The 14,725-nt window shown below is 39.9% G+C and overlaps 1 protein-coding gene across 6 annotated transcripts in view; it reads left to right on the top strand.

Annotated features, from left to right (window-relative positions):
- The window catches only part of prkcaa (protein kinase C, alpha, a), a 185,688-nt gene that overhangs the window by 143,846 nt on the left and 27,117 nt on the right, over positions 1-14,725 (top strand). The gene's annotated exons all lie outside the window — the stretch shown is intronic.

Here is a 14,725-nt window from a genome sequence, read left to right as displayed (position 1 = left end):
TGACATGGTTGGTACTAACGGATTCTATTTTCATATGATACAAGTATCTTCACTGTAGCTTTAAAACTGAGCCCACTACAAACTAAAAACCACAGAATTTGCGTTAAGGCGTTATTATCACGTTAACTTGACAGCCCTAGTAATTATATATTGGTCTATGTAGAAATGTAAAATATTCATCTATTATTTACTCTGCCTTTAGTTTGTAGTTTGAGAAAGTGGTTTGATTCAGCTTGAGACTTACAGTTAGATATAGAACAAAAGGTCTGCGTTACAAATTTGGGGTGTGGAGTTTGATAAAGACATGACTGTTTACCAGGCAGGGATGATCTAATTAAACATGTAGTACAGTTGCATTGTGGGTAATGTAAATCCAGAGTTTTGGGGGCGTGAATCACATGGGAGTTAAAGTGAGGATATCTCTGCATCTACTGCTTTGATTTTGATCATACATTTTTACTCCGTTTCTCACAAGCCAGCCCAACTTATCGGAAGTGGAATATCAAATTGCACGAATGGCCCTTTAAGTCGCACAATACATCTCGTAAAAAGGTGCTGTTCATCTTCTGTGCTACTTGCAGTGTGGGAAGCTCACCCCCAAGGCTACTCATTATAGTTTTGTTAACACACATTTCTCTATACTGAGCTCACTTTTTCAAAACTGTTCAGACAGATAATTGTATATGATGCTACAGATATAAAAATGAACAGTGCTAGTCAACCCCGTCTTCTGCATTTGGCCACAAGTTCTCATCCACATCACAACACTTCTTGCGATACATGGAGAAGAATCCTTTTGCATTTGCGATCCATCCTTGGCAATCCTCTGCAGATATGTTTAGACATGCAGCATTCATTGCATCCTAGAGGGACATCTGATCATGTGGCTGGCGGTTATAAACTTTCCACCTCCATGAAGGAAAATAATCATTTTATTGGGTTAGGGAATGGAGAGTAAGATCGGAGGAAAAGTGACTTCATCATTGACTTCTGTGTGACGAGTCTGAATGAGTAAACTCAGCATTGAGAAGTACACGTTACCAATTGTAAACACAAAAACGGTAATATCCTTAGTGAATGAAACTGACCACAGCGGGCACATACAATACTGAGGAATGTTTTTAAAAAACAGAGCCATTAAAGCACGGCCTGATGCACACTGTATCTGCTCCACAGCACACACATTCCTCAAAGGGATCCGATAACAACAAAAAGGCAGATATTCACGGAGCGCCCTGTAACGGCGTTGGTCGTGAGGGCGCTGTGGTGTTCGACCATACTGTTCCGGTATGGAGGTTTATGGGAGCAAAGAATGTGTGTGCGCTTGCATGTTCATGTGTGTGTGTGTGTGTGTGTGTGTAGTGAGGAGAGTAGCCTTGAATAGCTAGCAGTCTGATCCACAACTGTCATGTAGCATTAGGCCTGATGGGAGAGAAATGTCTGCAGCAATGCACATGCACATAAACACGTATACGCAAACGAAGACTGTTGAAGCACAAATAAACACAGATGCACACAGATACTCAGGCAGGTACATGAAATACGCTTTGACTCAACAAGATATTATAAAGCAAATCTATTCAGGTTCATGTACACAATTATGCTTCCCGCATTCACCGCACACACACACACACACACACACATGTATGTACCGCAGTGAATCAGAGCAGCTCTACTGGCCAGAGGCTTTCATACAATAAAGTAAAAAATAAAAACAAGATGAGAGCTGGGAATGTCAGGCACGGGTCACGCTTGTCTTTTTCCATCAGTCGCGACCCGGCAGAAGGAGAGAGCACTTTATGTATTTATCAGCCTCATGAAACAAACAAGCATCTTTGTTCATAATAAATAAGTGGAGAGCTGAAGATCTAGACTCAACGTGCCGTTTCGGAGCACGAAGGTCACCGTGCCTGAAACTGTAGATGTCCGCTGGTGTTGTTGCAGACAGGCGATGGGTGGCAAGGGCAGCGAGTCACAGCAGCGTCACATTAGCGCAGCGCTGCACACGATGGCCTGAAACTGATCTAAACAGTCGCTTCTTGCTGAACTCTAATTGTCCTCTCTGCCTTTTCCTTTCTCTATTTGTTTGCCTCACTCTCACTGACTCTGAACCCCACTCTCCCACCCTCCTCTGACTTTCAAGTCTCTCTTTCAGTGAAACAATATCATGAGAATACAGTATTTTTTTATTTCTGGAATCTATTTTGTTAAATCTCAGGGAAATTAAGAAGTCTCCTTCTGTCTCACTGTCTTGACCTGTTCTCTGCTAGCTTTAATGACCAAGACCAGATAATTTGTGTTGCTCTTTGCTAGGAGTCTACAGCCGTGCTATTAGATGTTTAGCAGGTAATGTTTTCCATGTTCACCATCTTACTTTAGACTGGTGGCATTCGATAATTAACACTGAACAGCTGAGGCTGATGGGAATGTCATTACTAATAAATAATTTAAGTTATTACTATATTAAATTATATTATTATTGTTAAATTATATTAATATTAGGGATGTCAAAGTTAACGGGATAATAACGCGTCAATGCAAATTCATTTTAACGCCACTAATTTCTTTAACGCATTAACACAACTTGTGGTTTTTAGATTGTATCGGGCTCAGTTTTAAAGCTAGAGTGAAGATACTGGCATCATATGAAACTAGAATATATTAGTACCAACCGTGTCATACTAGCTTGTCGCGAAGAAGGCTAAATAACGCTCCAAACTTGGGCTAAATTTTGGTGAGGAAAAAATGTCATGGGCATTTTCAAAGAGGTCCCTTGATCTCTGATCTCCAGATATGTGAATGAAAATGGGTTCTATGGGTACCCACGAGTCTCCCCTTTACAGACATGCCCACTTTATGATAATCACATGCAGTTTGGGGCAAGTCATAGTCAAGTCAGCACACTGACACACTGACAGCTGTTGTTGCCTGTTGGGCTGCAGTTTGCCATGTTATGATATGAGCATATTGTTTTATGCTAAATGCAGTACCTGTGAGGGTTTCTGGAAAATATTAGTCGTTGTTAATTGATTTCCAATAATAAATATATACATACACTTGCATAAATATGTGATTAATTTGCGATTAATTGCGATTAACTATGGACAATCATGTGATTGATCGCGATTCAATATTTGAATCGATTGACAGCCCTAGTATTTATATCTTTCTTTCATCTTATTTGATTGTTTAAAAATAATTTCCACAGATTGGTGTCATATTTGCCCACTCCCATGGACAATCATGTGATTAATTGCGATTAAATATTTGAATCAGCCCTAATTATTATTATTACACTTATAGTGTCTTTAGTGTTAGAAAAGAAAATGTGTGTTATCTCATTGTTTTTCACGCCATCGGACTCTCCTCCTCAGAGACTCCCTTCCCTTTCTTCCTCTCTCTCTCTCCTTCATTCTGCCCCTTTCTATCTCTCTCCCTCTCTGTTTTCATTCCCATGACACAAACCGACACGAGGCTGCAGATCTCCTTGCTACATTGACCTGATGTGTCTACATGCTTTCCATGCTTAAACCCCTTATTGCACATGGTTTCGCAAGAGACACTGTGAGGTCAAATCTCAGTGACACACCGCAAACAAATGTGCCACATTAGGTCCTCGATGACGAGCCGTCATCTAGCATTGGCCTAGTTCACCATGTCGTGGTAAAAGTGTTTCCTCTTAGCAAATCAGTAGAGTAATAAACAACCTGACTCTCCTCATTAAAGATACGGCTGGATATCTGTCCTTTTTTTGTTTGGAGGTGAGTAGAGAGATCCAGTAAGTCTCCCAGTAGTTTTGCTTTCAGTTTACAAGGATAACGATTCATCCCTTTTTTTACATATTGAAGTATTTCAACAGAGGCATCGCAAAATCTTGCAATCTTCAGAGGGCATAACTGAATTCATTGGCAGCTGTCAGGTCAGGCTGAAGGTCGGCGCGATTCCTGCAGGAAGCAGGATTTGAGCAGGCAAGCTCGGGGATTTCACCCAGAGGTTTCCCTCACCATGGAGTCTTTGACCGTCTAGCTAATTAAAAAAACATTGAGGCAAGATAAAGGAAGGGGGCTTTTCCCTACTGCATCCTCCGGCCTTCTTACCAAAGAACTAAGGAAAGCTGAGGATTAAGGCTTAGCACTTCCCACCTTCTTCTTCTTCACCACGTTGGCTTTCATTCAAAGGGATGGGCGTCATTTTAACATTGTGCTGTCACTCTGGGTTATAGTCTCATTCTTATTCTGCTTCATGTGTACAGTATATGATCTCTAGGAGCTTATACACATTCACCGATGGAACAATAGGTACAATACGCAAGCCGTACGTTAAACAGTTGTCATGACCTTCACGTTTTGTAAGGGTCAAGCAAAGCACTAGTGAAACACTGATGCGTGACTGTGTTTTCAAACCATCATTTTTTTGATTTATACTGTGATGTACATTGTGTTTGGGTTTATGACACAGTCTGCCTCATGCAGAAACTTTCTATTAAATTTCTCTTATATTTTCTCTTAATTTTTTCTGTTAAGAGAAAAAATAAGAGAAGTCATCTCGAGATGCACCAAACGTTCTTAACCATCCAAATCTGCTCTTTCCCAGGTGGGCTGAATGATGAATCCCACTTTATCATAAATTAGAGGCGTGTGGCCGATTGTTTATTATTAGCATAGGTGACGCCCCCTAAACACTATAGGGCAGGTGTTGTGCCGTGTGCAAATACTGTGAAACATGCCCAAGAACTGGAGAGAAAAAAATGAGAAGAATAACTTAGATAAGATAAGATAAGATATGAAGGATGGATAGATCGATGGATAAAACAAAATTAAACAAAATAAAGGGGATTTTCCAGAGCATCAGTACTGGCATTTACAGGAAATTCGAAAAGCATTGAAGAGCAGTATGTAAGCCATGCAATGTCATCCAAGGGTTTTTATAATCTTAATTGGGATCAATGAACCAATAGTATTTCTTTAGCCCACAAATTTAATAATCCAATCATTAGCAAAAATAAGAAAGCATTGGTGAATCCTAGAAATCAATGGGTACTAACAAAATAAGAACAAATTGAAGATACAAACAAAAATAAGAGAAAAATAGTTTGTATACCGCTTCCTGCATGAGGCCCAATGTCTCACATATTGTACTGAGATAATCATAAAAGTTACAATGTTAGTAGAAGTCCATCAGAATAACAGCTTTGAAATACATTATGGATTACAGACTGTATGCGAATTGTTCGTCTAAAGTGACAATAAATAAATCCGGAAGAGAGTTTAATGTAACGTAATTTGTAATTTGCAATTCTGAAACAGATTTCTGTGCTTTATTTGAGCGATTGTCTGCAAGTAATACAATTCAAATCACACTAGTAAAGTTCCAGATTGGATTTGGGCGCTTCACTGGGCATACTGTACAGCAGCATACCAGTAAAAGTACAGAGGTTGCGATCGCTGTCTGCCCAGACCCAGGACTTGGCTTCGATGTGCACGTCAACCAGGTCTCCCTTCTGAAGAAGCAACACCACCCCATTAGAGCCGTTATCAGTGACGTCGGAGGCGGTCGGGTGTTCGGCGGTTCCCACGACAGCCTCGCCGTTCTTGTACAAGAGTAAGAAGCCCGGGTTTCCTCCGTTAGCGTGAGAGTATAGGGTGAAGTGGTAAACGCCGCTGACTGGAGCTGTAAAGACTCCTGAACAGGAAGTTTGAAGAAGAAAGAGGATGACGAGTCAAATTATTCACAGGAAGTGAAATGGCGTATAGATAAATGAGAGGTTGAGGAATGAAGCGTAACACAATGTGACAGGATTGTGAAAAACAAGCTGCAATACATCACCTGTTGTGGGATCGTAGCTGTCACCGATGTTGGTGATGATTTTCTTGTAGACGAGAGTGGTCTCTGTGTCAAATGGCCCAATGTGCATTTGGTTCTCTTCCAGTGCAGCTGAGAAGGCCACTTTATCTGTCAAAGAAAAAAGTGATTATTGAAAATGCTAATAATGTGTTTTTCTCTAAAGCTACACTAACCCAGTGTATATTTTTGTGTATAGATACAGCTGTTATATTATCTTAAAGGCAAAAGGAGAGGTACACAAAAAAGAGCATCCAATCTACATAGTTTATACTTTAAATGAAGATCCTTCCTAGGTTGATATATAAACGTAATTACCTTCAGTCATTGTTGTCTTAACCTCTTCCACCGCTGCGGCTGTTTGGTCAACTTTATCCTTCAGCTCCTCTTGCACAGTTTGATTCGTTTCCAATTTGGCCTCCAACTCTATAATGAAAATACATTAAAAGCAAGAGGAATGACAGAATATAAAAAATAATTACTTTTTAATCGAAAGGAGAAAAAATATGTGAACAGCATAATACAACATATTCAGTCTGAAGCTTTCTGTTTAAAAGTTACACAACTATTACTAAAAACATACACGAAAAAACCCAACATTAAACCTGCAGTAGGCTGAATGTTTTTGGCATCATTGGGCAAAACTGGAGGACACAGAGGCAAATGGTTTCTTTCAGATTACCTGTCTCATGCACTACTGTCAGGATATAGTGACCGTTTTATAAAAATAACTTTCTTTAATCATATTTTTTCACTGTTGCTTTAATGTATACGAGAATGTTTAAGAGAAATATGAGCAAATTTGACAGATTCACTATAAACCTTTAAAGCCAACTTTTTTTTTTTATCACATCAAACCAATATTGATACAAGTAATATTGTGTTTGCCTTGATCAGCTGTTTTAAGATCCTCCATCTCAGCCTCTGTTTTTTCAAGCTTAGCGTTCATCTCCTGACCCAGAATCTCAGCAGCATCCAGTCTAGCGTCTAACTCTGTGGAAGAGATAGAAAACAGTATGAACTAGGGATTAGACACTATTGATTCGCAGTAAACTACTTCTTAATGTTATGTTAGCAAATGGGTGTTTGAATAAAAGCTGGTAGCATACATCTTCTTCTTACCTTGATTTATTTTCTCCAGTGCCTCCACTTTTGTTTCAGTAACTTCAAGCTGCGTGTTCATTTCCTCGGCCACGCCCTCGGTGGCTTCTACTCTGGACTTGAGCTCTATAGTGGAACATATGAGACGGAAGAAAAACTGCATAAAATCAGCCATTATGTCTCATTTAAATCAGAGAAGTGATTAGATGGTACGTAGTGTTTCAATCACCCTAATGACCCAATTACTCGTTCATAATCAAATGTAATTTTCACCTGCCTTGATCAGCTGTCTTGAGTGCCTGCACTTGTGTCAGTGTATTTTCCAGGCTGATCTTCAGCTCTCCAGTCAGACTTTCACTGGCTGACAACCTGGAATTCAACCCTTTGGTTGAAGGGAGGGAGGTTTGGAAAATTAAAAACAATTTTAAATCAAATGAATCCAGTTCAGTTAATGGTGAAATTAAAAGATATAACAAGAAGAGTCTAGATTAACCTCTATTACAGATATCCGGGGAAAAATCACGGCATTTCATTCTTTGGGGAATATCACGGGGGTACTTTTACAAATGCGTCATGTTGTAGTTTCAGCCCAACTACAGTGGACACTTGCCTGTTAATCCATTTCCAGACAAACAACATTAACAAACCACTAACTAACTCTAACTTAATCATGAAAAGGTCATGGAAAATTCATAGACATTTCCATTTAGGGCCTCAGTGGGCATCCCCTCAAATAGTCTACATATAAATAGCTTATACCCGTATGGCAGCTAAAGAAGAAGAAGGCCTTCTCTCTTTACCTTGATCAACAGTCTTCAGCGCCTCCACCTCCGTTTCTGTGTTTCCAAGCCGGGCGGCCAACTCCTTCTCTAGACTCTCACTGGACTCTAGTCTGGACTCGAACTCTGACAGTTCAAATGAGGATGGGAATTAAATCTTGATTTCTACAGCTCTGTCTGGAATCTTTTGGTTTCTGATATCTCACATAGCACCAATGCAATAATCTCTACATGTGTTACCTTTGATTTCAACCTGTAATTGCGCCACCAGGGCTATCTGCGTCGCTGCCTGGACATCAGTGGTGTTCAGTCTGGCCTCCAGCTCTGATTGTTCCGTGAAGAAATAAATCATCAACCATACAGATAATTCTGTACAAACAATGTTCCATTTCTTACTCCGCAAAAAGCAAAACAACCGTTATCTCTTTAACAATATCTTGTATATTAGGGCTGTGTATTTAACCTCGCACAGCAGCTGGATTCTCGTGATGTCAAATGTCACACGAAAATTCATCTTGTCAGGCTTCAAGTAATGAGTTTGTGTCCAGCTCGCCAGAAACAGACCATCAGTCCTGTGAGAAGCTACTGCAGCTACAGGCGGGACTTAGGTGTGTTTGAGACAACACAGAGAGGCGACTGTTTGTTCTAAACAACAATGGTGGCTCCTGAAGAGGTTAGCGTAGATGTTTCAATAGTATCAGTTATATTAAAAGAGTATTTCTTCATTGAAAGAAGAGCAAAGTACGGCACTGAACATGTAAAGTACAGCGATGTTTTCTCTTTCGTTAGTTTGATTGACAGGTGGTTCATCCAATCATCTGCCAGATATTTTTTGAAAGTGCCTGCCCTTTTCCAGTTTCCAATGACGGCTTCTCAGATGGTTTCGTGTAACACACCATCTGACTGGGTCAGGTTAATGTGTATTGGCAAGAATCTGGTGATACTATAGGTATCATGATACAGGGGTTATGATTCAATATATTGTGACATATTGCGATACTGTAATTAAGGCGATATATTGCGATTTTTTAAAATCTAATTTTAGGAAAAGCATAAGAACACACCACCATGCGCATAAAATCTGAGTTTAAAAAAGTTTACTTTTGCGCCCTTATGCTACTTCCTGTCTCAGTTCACGTTGAAGTGGAAGAGTCAAATGGCTGAAGCTAGATTACAACACTGCCAGCTAGTCGCCAGGGTTTTAAACACAACACAAAATAAACCACTGTCTGCCACGAATCTTTGCATGTTAACTATTTATTTAAAATGGATAGTGTTTTTGTGAATCGATAATACTGCGATACTCTCTACTATCGATATTTTCTACCCCACTATTTTATACATGGTTATATAATATTGGACATGCAGTAAAAATGCAATGTATTTACCCTGATCAACAGTCTTCAGCGCCTCCACATCTGTGCCCACATCTCCAAACTTATTCCCCAGCTCTGTCAGTCTGATGTTCAGCTCTATTTGTAAAAAACAAAAACAAATGAATAATGCATGATGCTCCATTCAGTCAAAAATAAATCATGAAGTGAAATTAGACGAGCTGAGGTGAGAAGAAATCTACCTTACTCTGTATTAATAATTGACTTGTTTGTGGCGTTACCTTTACTTTCCTTCTCCAGTTGTCCCACTCGTGTGTTTTGGCCTTCAAAATCAGTGGCATTCAGTCTGGATTCCAGTTCTGCTCAGTGAGGACGGGAGAAAGATTAGAATAAACAAACAAATCAGAAATAGAATGGTAGATGGCGTACGGGTCTGTAATCACATATACAGTACAGGTTGCTGCTAATGTGTGAGGAATATAATAGGGTTTATTCAGGTCAGGTTTATTGAGGGGAAAAAAAGGAAATATATTCCCTTTAGATATATTCTTTATTGGATCGAGTTCTTACATTTTTGTGTAAAGGTATTTCTTTTTCTTTCTCTTTACCTTGATCAACAGTCTTCAGCACCTCCACCTCTGTCTCTGCGTTTTTAATTCGGACATTCAGCTCGTCCTCTAGACTCTCACTGGCCTCCAGTCTGGACTCAAACTCTACAGATAAAATTATGACAGGAAATACACCCTGAATTCATGGCATGATGGTATAAGTAGGGGAGAGAAGAGATAGGACGTGAGATGAACTTCAAGTATTATTTCCTCAATTTTGAATACATTATCTTTACCTTGATCAGCAGTCTTTAGTCTGTCAGCCTTTAATCACTTATTTTACTCACACTCGTGATCACACTAGAACAATAATCTCTACATGTGTTACCTTTAATTTCGACTTGTAATTGTGCCACCAGGTTTCTTTGCGTCTCAGCCTGGACATCAGTGGCGTTCAGTCTGGCCCCCAGATCTGGAAGATTAAATATTTAGTGACACGGATGATTCCAGGACAAAGCTGCCTCACATAGTCAATAGTCCTTCTATCTTTCATGTAATATATTGTGCAGATACAGATACTGATACATGATCATGCGGTACGAATGTAGTTAATTCACCTTGATCAGCAGCCTGCAGCTCCTTCACTCCTGCGTCAGCGTCTCCGAGCTTATTTCCGAGTTCTGTCAGTCCGGCCTTCAGCTCTGTTCGTTAAAAATGAGGGAATAAATACTGAATGACTTCAACCAGTCAGTCAAAGATCAATCACGAGGGTGAGATTAGATGAGCTGAGACGAGGAGAGGAGGAAATCTACTTTGCTGGTCATTAATAATTGACTTGTTTGTTGCGTTACCTTTACTTTCCCTCTGCAGTTGTTCCACTCGTTTGCTTTGGCCCTCCAGATCACTGGCGTCCAGTCTGGCCTCCAGGTCTGCTCAGTAAAGACGGGAGAAAGATGATGAGAGTAAACAAATGAAATGATTGATGGATAGCATTTAGAATACAGGCTGCAGCCATTGTGGAAGAAAAAGGGGTAGGGAGTCAACTTTATTGGCTATATTTCAGCAAGGGAAATATCGACCTGCTTCCTTATTTAATCTCCTTTTTGAATTATAAGTATTTTAAAAAGGACCTCAGCTAAATGTTTCATGTTGTGGATAAAGTTATCTTACCTGTGTACTGGCGCACAATTTGCTGCACCTGCCTCCTCTGCTCCTCTTGCTGCATCTCACCGACTCTCAGCCGGCCCTCGTGGTCTTTTTTACATAATGGCAATAAAGCATTAGATATTGATAGAAACTTCCTAAAAGAAACTCAGAAACTATAATTAAATTGATTTTATTTAAAAACAAATATCATATTTATAATACAAACTTGCTAATTTTATAAAAAAACACATAATGCAATTATGCTTTTATGTTCATTCTATGTAAATGTACCTGTATAGCCGTCCTTGAGTGCTTCCAACTGTTTCCATAGTTCCTCCATCAGGCCGTCAGGGATCCTCTGCACGCATGTCTGTTCTATACATTAATTACACAAACGTAATGCATTATGAATGTGAAATATTAAGTAATAATACTGTATTTCAGTTTAATAAGTCTGATACAACCACGCCACCACCTCCCCGCACGTACCCTGCACTTTCTGAAGTTGCACCAGTTGCTCTCTGGTGTGTCGCAGCTCATTTCTCTGTTCGTCCAACACGGCCATCATCTCGCTGAGCAGAGTGAAGCTGTCTGCTTCAGCGGACTCGTCCTGAGCGTATGTGATAGCAGTGAGCTTCTGTCCCAGGACGCTTGCCTCAGACAGGCAGCAGCCGAGCAGGATGAGTAAAACAACCCTCATCTTTGTGGACTGTAAAGCTGTAACACCCGGGGATGAGGGGTCTGCAAGTTGGGCTTTTAAGTGTTAGGTGACCGTGTGAAAGGTTATGCAAGGTTTGTATGTTGTTTACGTTTAGTTGACCATCTGAACTTCATGAAACATGTCCACCAGGGTCAAGGATAGAGGTGTTGTGATAAGAGGCTTTCACATACTAAAAGGCCGTGGAAAACTAATTACATGACGGCCCTGTAAATGTATAATCTGTTGTCATCAAGTGCAGACCTGAGATATTAAGCAGTAAACATTGATAGACAAGCAGTAGACAGAAGTAGTCGGTATACAGTTACATAGACTATATAGACTTTGAAAACATAGAGGGAAAAGCTATTTAATATATTGTTACAGTATTATTATGTATATTTCAATCGATTAAAATATTGTCCATAGTTAATCACGATTAATCGCAAATTAATCACACATTTTTTATCTGTTTAAAATGTACCTTAAAGGGAGATTTGTCAAGTATTTAATACTCTTATCAACATGGGAGTGGGTAAATATGCTGGTTTTATGCAAATATATGTATATGTTTCTTACTGGAAATCAATTAACAACACAAATCAATGACAAATATTGTCCAGAAACCCTCACAGGTACTGCATTTAGTATAAAAAATATGCTCAAATCATAACATGGCAAACTGCAGCCCAACAGACAACAACAGCTGTCAGTGTGCTGATTTGACTATGACTTGCCCCAAACTGTATGTGATTATCATAAAGTGGGCATGTCTGTAAAGGGGAGACTCGTGGGTATCCATAGAACCCATTTACATTCACATATCTTGAGGTCAGAGGTCAAGGGACCCCTTTGAAAATGGCCATGCTAGTTTTTCCTCGCCAAAATTTAGCACAAGTTTGGAGCATTATTTAGCCTCCTTCGTGACAAGCTAGTATGACATGGTTGGTACCAATGGATTCCTTAGATTCTCTAGTTAGATTAGATTTTTTAGTTTCATATGATACCTATATTTTCATTCTAGCTTTAAAGCTGAGCCTACTACGGCCTTGGCAAGTTAAAAATTAGTGGCATTAAAACAAATTTGCGTTAATGCTTTATTAACGCGTTACCTTTGACAGCCCTAATGTATATATATATTTTTTTTTTTTATTATTTTGGAGATATTTGTATCTAGCTTTATGTCAAACTAAAAATACTAGAGGATATAAAAAAAAAGGAAACTGTGATGTATTGAGGAAGAACTGATCACGCCACACAGCCCGTGACATTAAACGTGTGCTATATACATTATTTCTGCTTCTATGACTTTCACAGTTATAGTGACATTCAAAGACACATTAGTGCATGCCAGTTTGTGCCCGTGCTCGCCTTTGCGTATGAGGGTAAACACGTGGATGTACGTCGTGTCCAGCCGGCTCCCATCAGCCCTCAGGACGGCGTCATGACCGTGGAGTGCAGAGCTGGAGGCGTGTTTGTCCCTTGTGTGCGTATGTGGGCTCCCATGGGTGACGCAGAGGTCAGATGTTATAGCAGCGAAGGTTATAGAGTGATACAGGACAGACACACCTAGGCCCATTTGTGTATATGCTTCATATGTATGTGTGTATCTGCATGAATACAAGTTTCTGTTTATTAATATACAGTATGTCGTCCATACGTGTGTTTGTATATATGTGTGTTACTAAGCTGGAGGAGTCTCCCAGGGCAGCATGTGTGCTGCAGAGGTCAGACGTTACTCAGCAAAGGCCACAGAGCAATGTACCCTACGACAGAACTGCTGTTTGTGTGTGTGGGGTCACCATATTCTCCCCTGTGTCTCTTGTGTGTGCATAAATGCATAGTCTTAACATACAACAACATGCTGTGTGTGACCTTGCACATACTGTATACACATGGCTACACCAACTGCTGTTCTATTGCAGAAGAGACTCCGGGGAAATGGATGTGGTTGTGAAGTGTAAATACAGTGTGTGTGTGTGTGTGTGTGTGTGTGTGTGTGTGTGTGTGTGTGTGTCTTCTGAGTGGTGTGAATAAGGTCAAAGCGGGTGAAAGCATTAACCTTGGCCAATGTCATAGACACCCACGGGAAATTCCATTTTGTCACCAGAGAAAATGTCACAGTTGAGATTGAGAGAGGCTTAATTCCCAATATATCCACTGGAGGTTTTTATGCTCCTTTTGTTGACATTCTTCACTTCCTGTGTCTCAATCTCTCTTTTGTTTATCTCCGTGTTATTTCATTTGGATAAAAGATGTACCTGTTATAAACTTGTCCCCCTATTCTATGATTAATGACATTACAGGGATATTTCAGGTGTTTTGCAGTGGGGTTGTATGAGGTACTTATCCATAATAGGTGTATTACCTACAGTAGCACGCCCCTAGCTTGGAGAAATAGACAGGAGTCACCGCACGGGAGCAAAACAATATAGTGTTGTGGACGAGGCCGGCAGCAAAACATATTTTAGCAACCTAAAAGAAAGGCCCAAACAAAAAAAAGCAATATCAGTTTAAGTGTACGCTATATTTGGAATATTTTCCCCGCTTTACCTTGCCGTCAGACAATCCTCTTTCAACAGAGCCACCAGACTCCATTGAAAAAACTGTAACATTGTTTAAAAAAACTCACAGAACGCAGGGATTGCTGGTCTACCACTTCCTCGATTGGTTGGTTTGTTGTTGTTTGGAGAATCTGAACTAATCAAAATCACATAATAACACAAACAAACTAAAAGATCGAGGCAGCGGTAGACCAGCAACTCCCATGTTTTGTGAGGTAAAATTATGTTTTTTTTTCAATGGAGTCTGGTGGCTTTGGCGAGACCATAGATAACGGTTTCAGTTCCCTCTTGGAAACATACTGTATAGCTGACTCAGGGCAAGGTAAACCACCGAAAAATATTCAAAATATAGCGTACACTTAACTGATATTGATTTTTTTAGGTGAGACTTTCTTTTACAGTAGGTGGCTAAAATACGTTTTGGTACTGCCTGCGTCCACAACAGTACATCGCTTTGACCGTGCGGTAACTTCTGTCTGTTTCTCCAAACTGGGAGTGCGCCGAACGTCATCTACTGTAGGTAATACGCTGACTATGTATAAGTATATGTATAAGTACCTCATACATCACCACTTCAAAACATCCAAACTATCCCTTTAAGGAGGTTTGGGTGACTTTGTCTCATCTTGTATTAGACCTTCCTCATCAGACATTTGATATTAGGACTTGTATTTTTGCATTGGTAGCTTAACTTTATTAGCATATGACTAATCCA

The sequence above is a fragment of the Sebastes umbrosus genome, chromosome 3, assembly GCF_015220745.1.
Source record: "Sebastes umbrosus isolate fSebUmb1 chromosome 3, fSebUmb1.pri, whole genome shotgun sequence".
Taxonomy (NCBI): Eukaryota; Metazoa; Chordata; class Actinopteri; order Perciformes; family Sebastidae; genus Sebastes; species Sebastes umbrosus.
The sequence above is the reverse complement of the archived record's forward strand: the minus strand, read 5'-3'. Positions and strand labels throughout refer to the sequence as shown.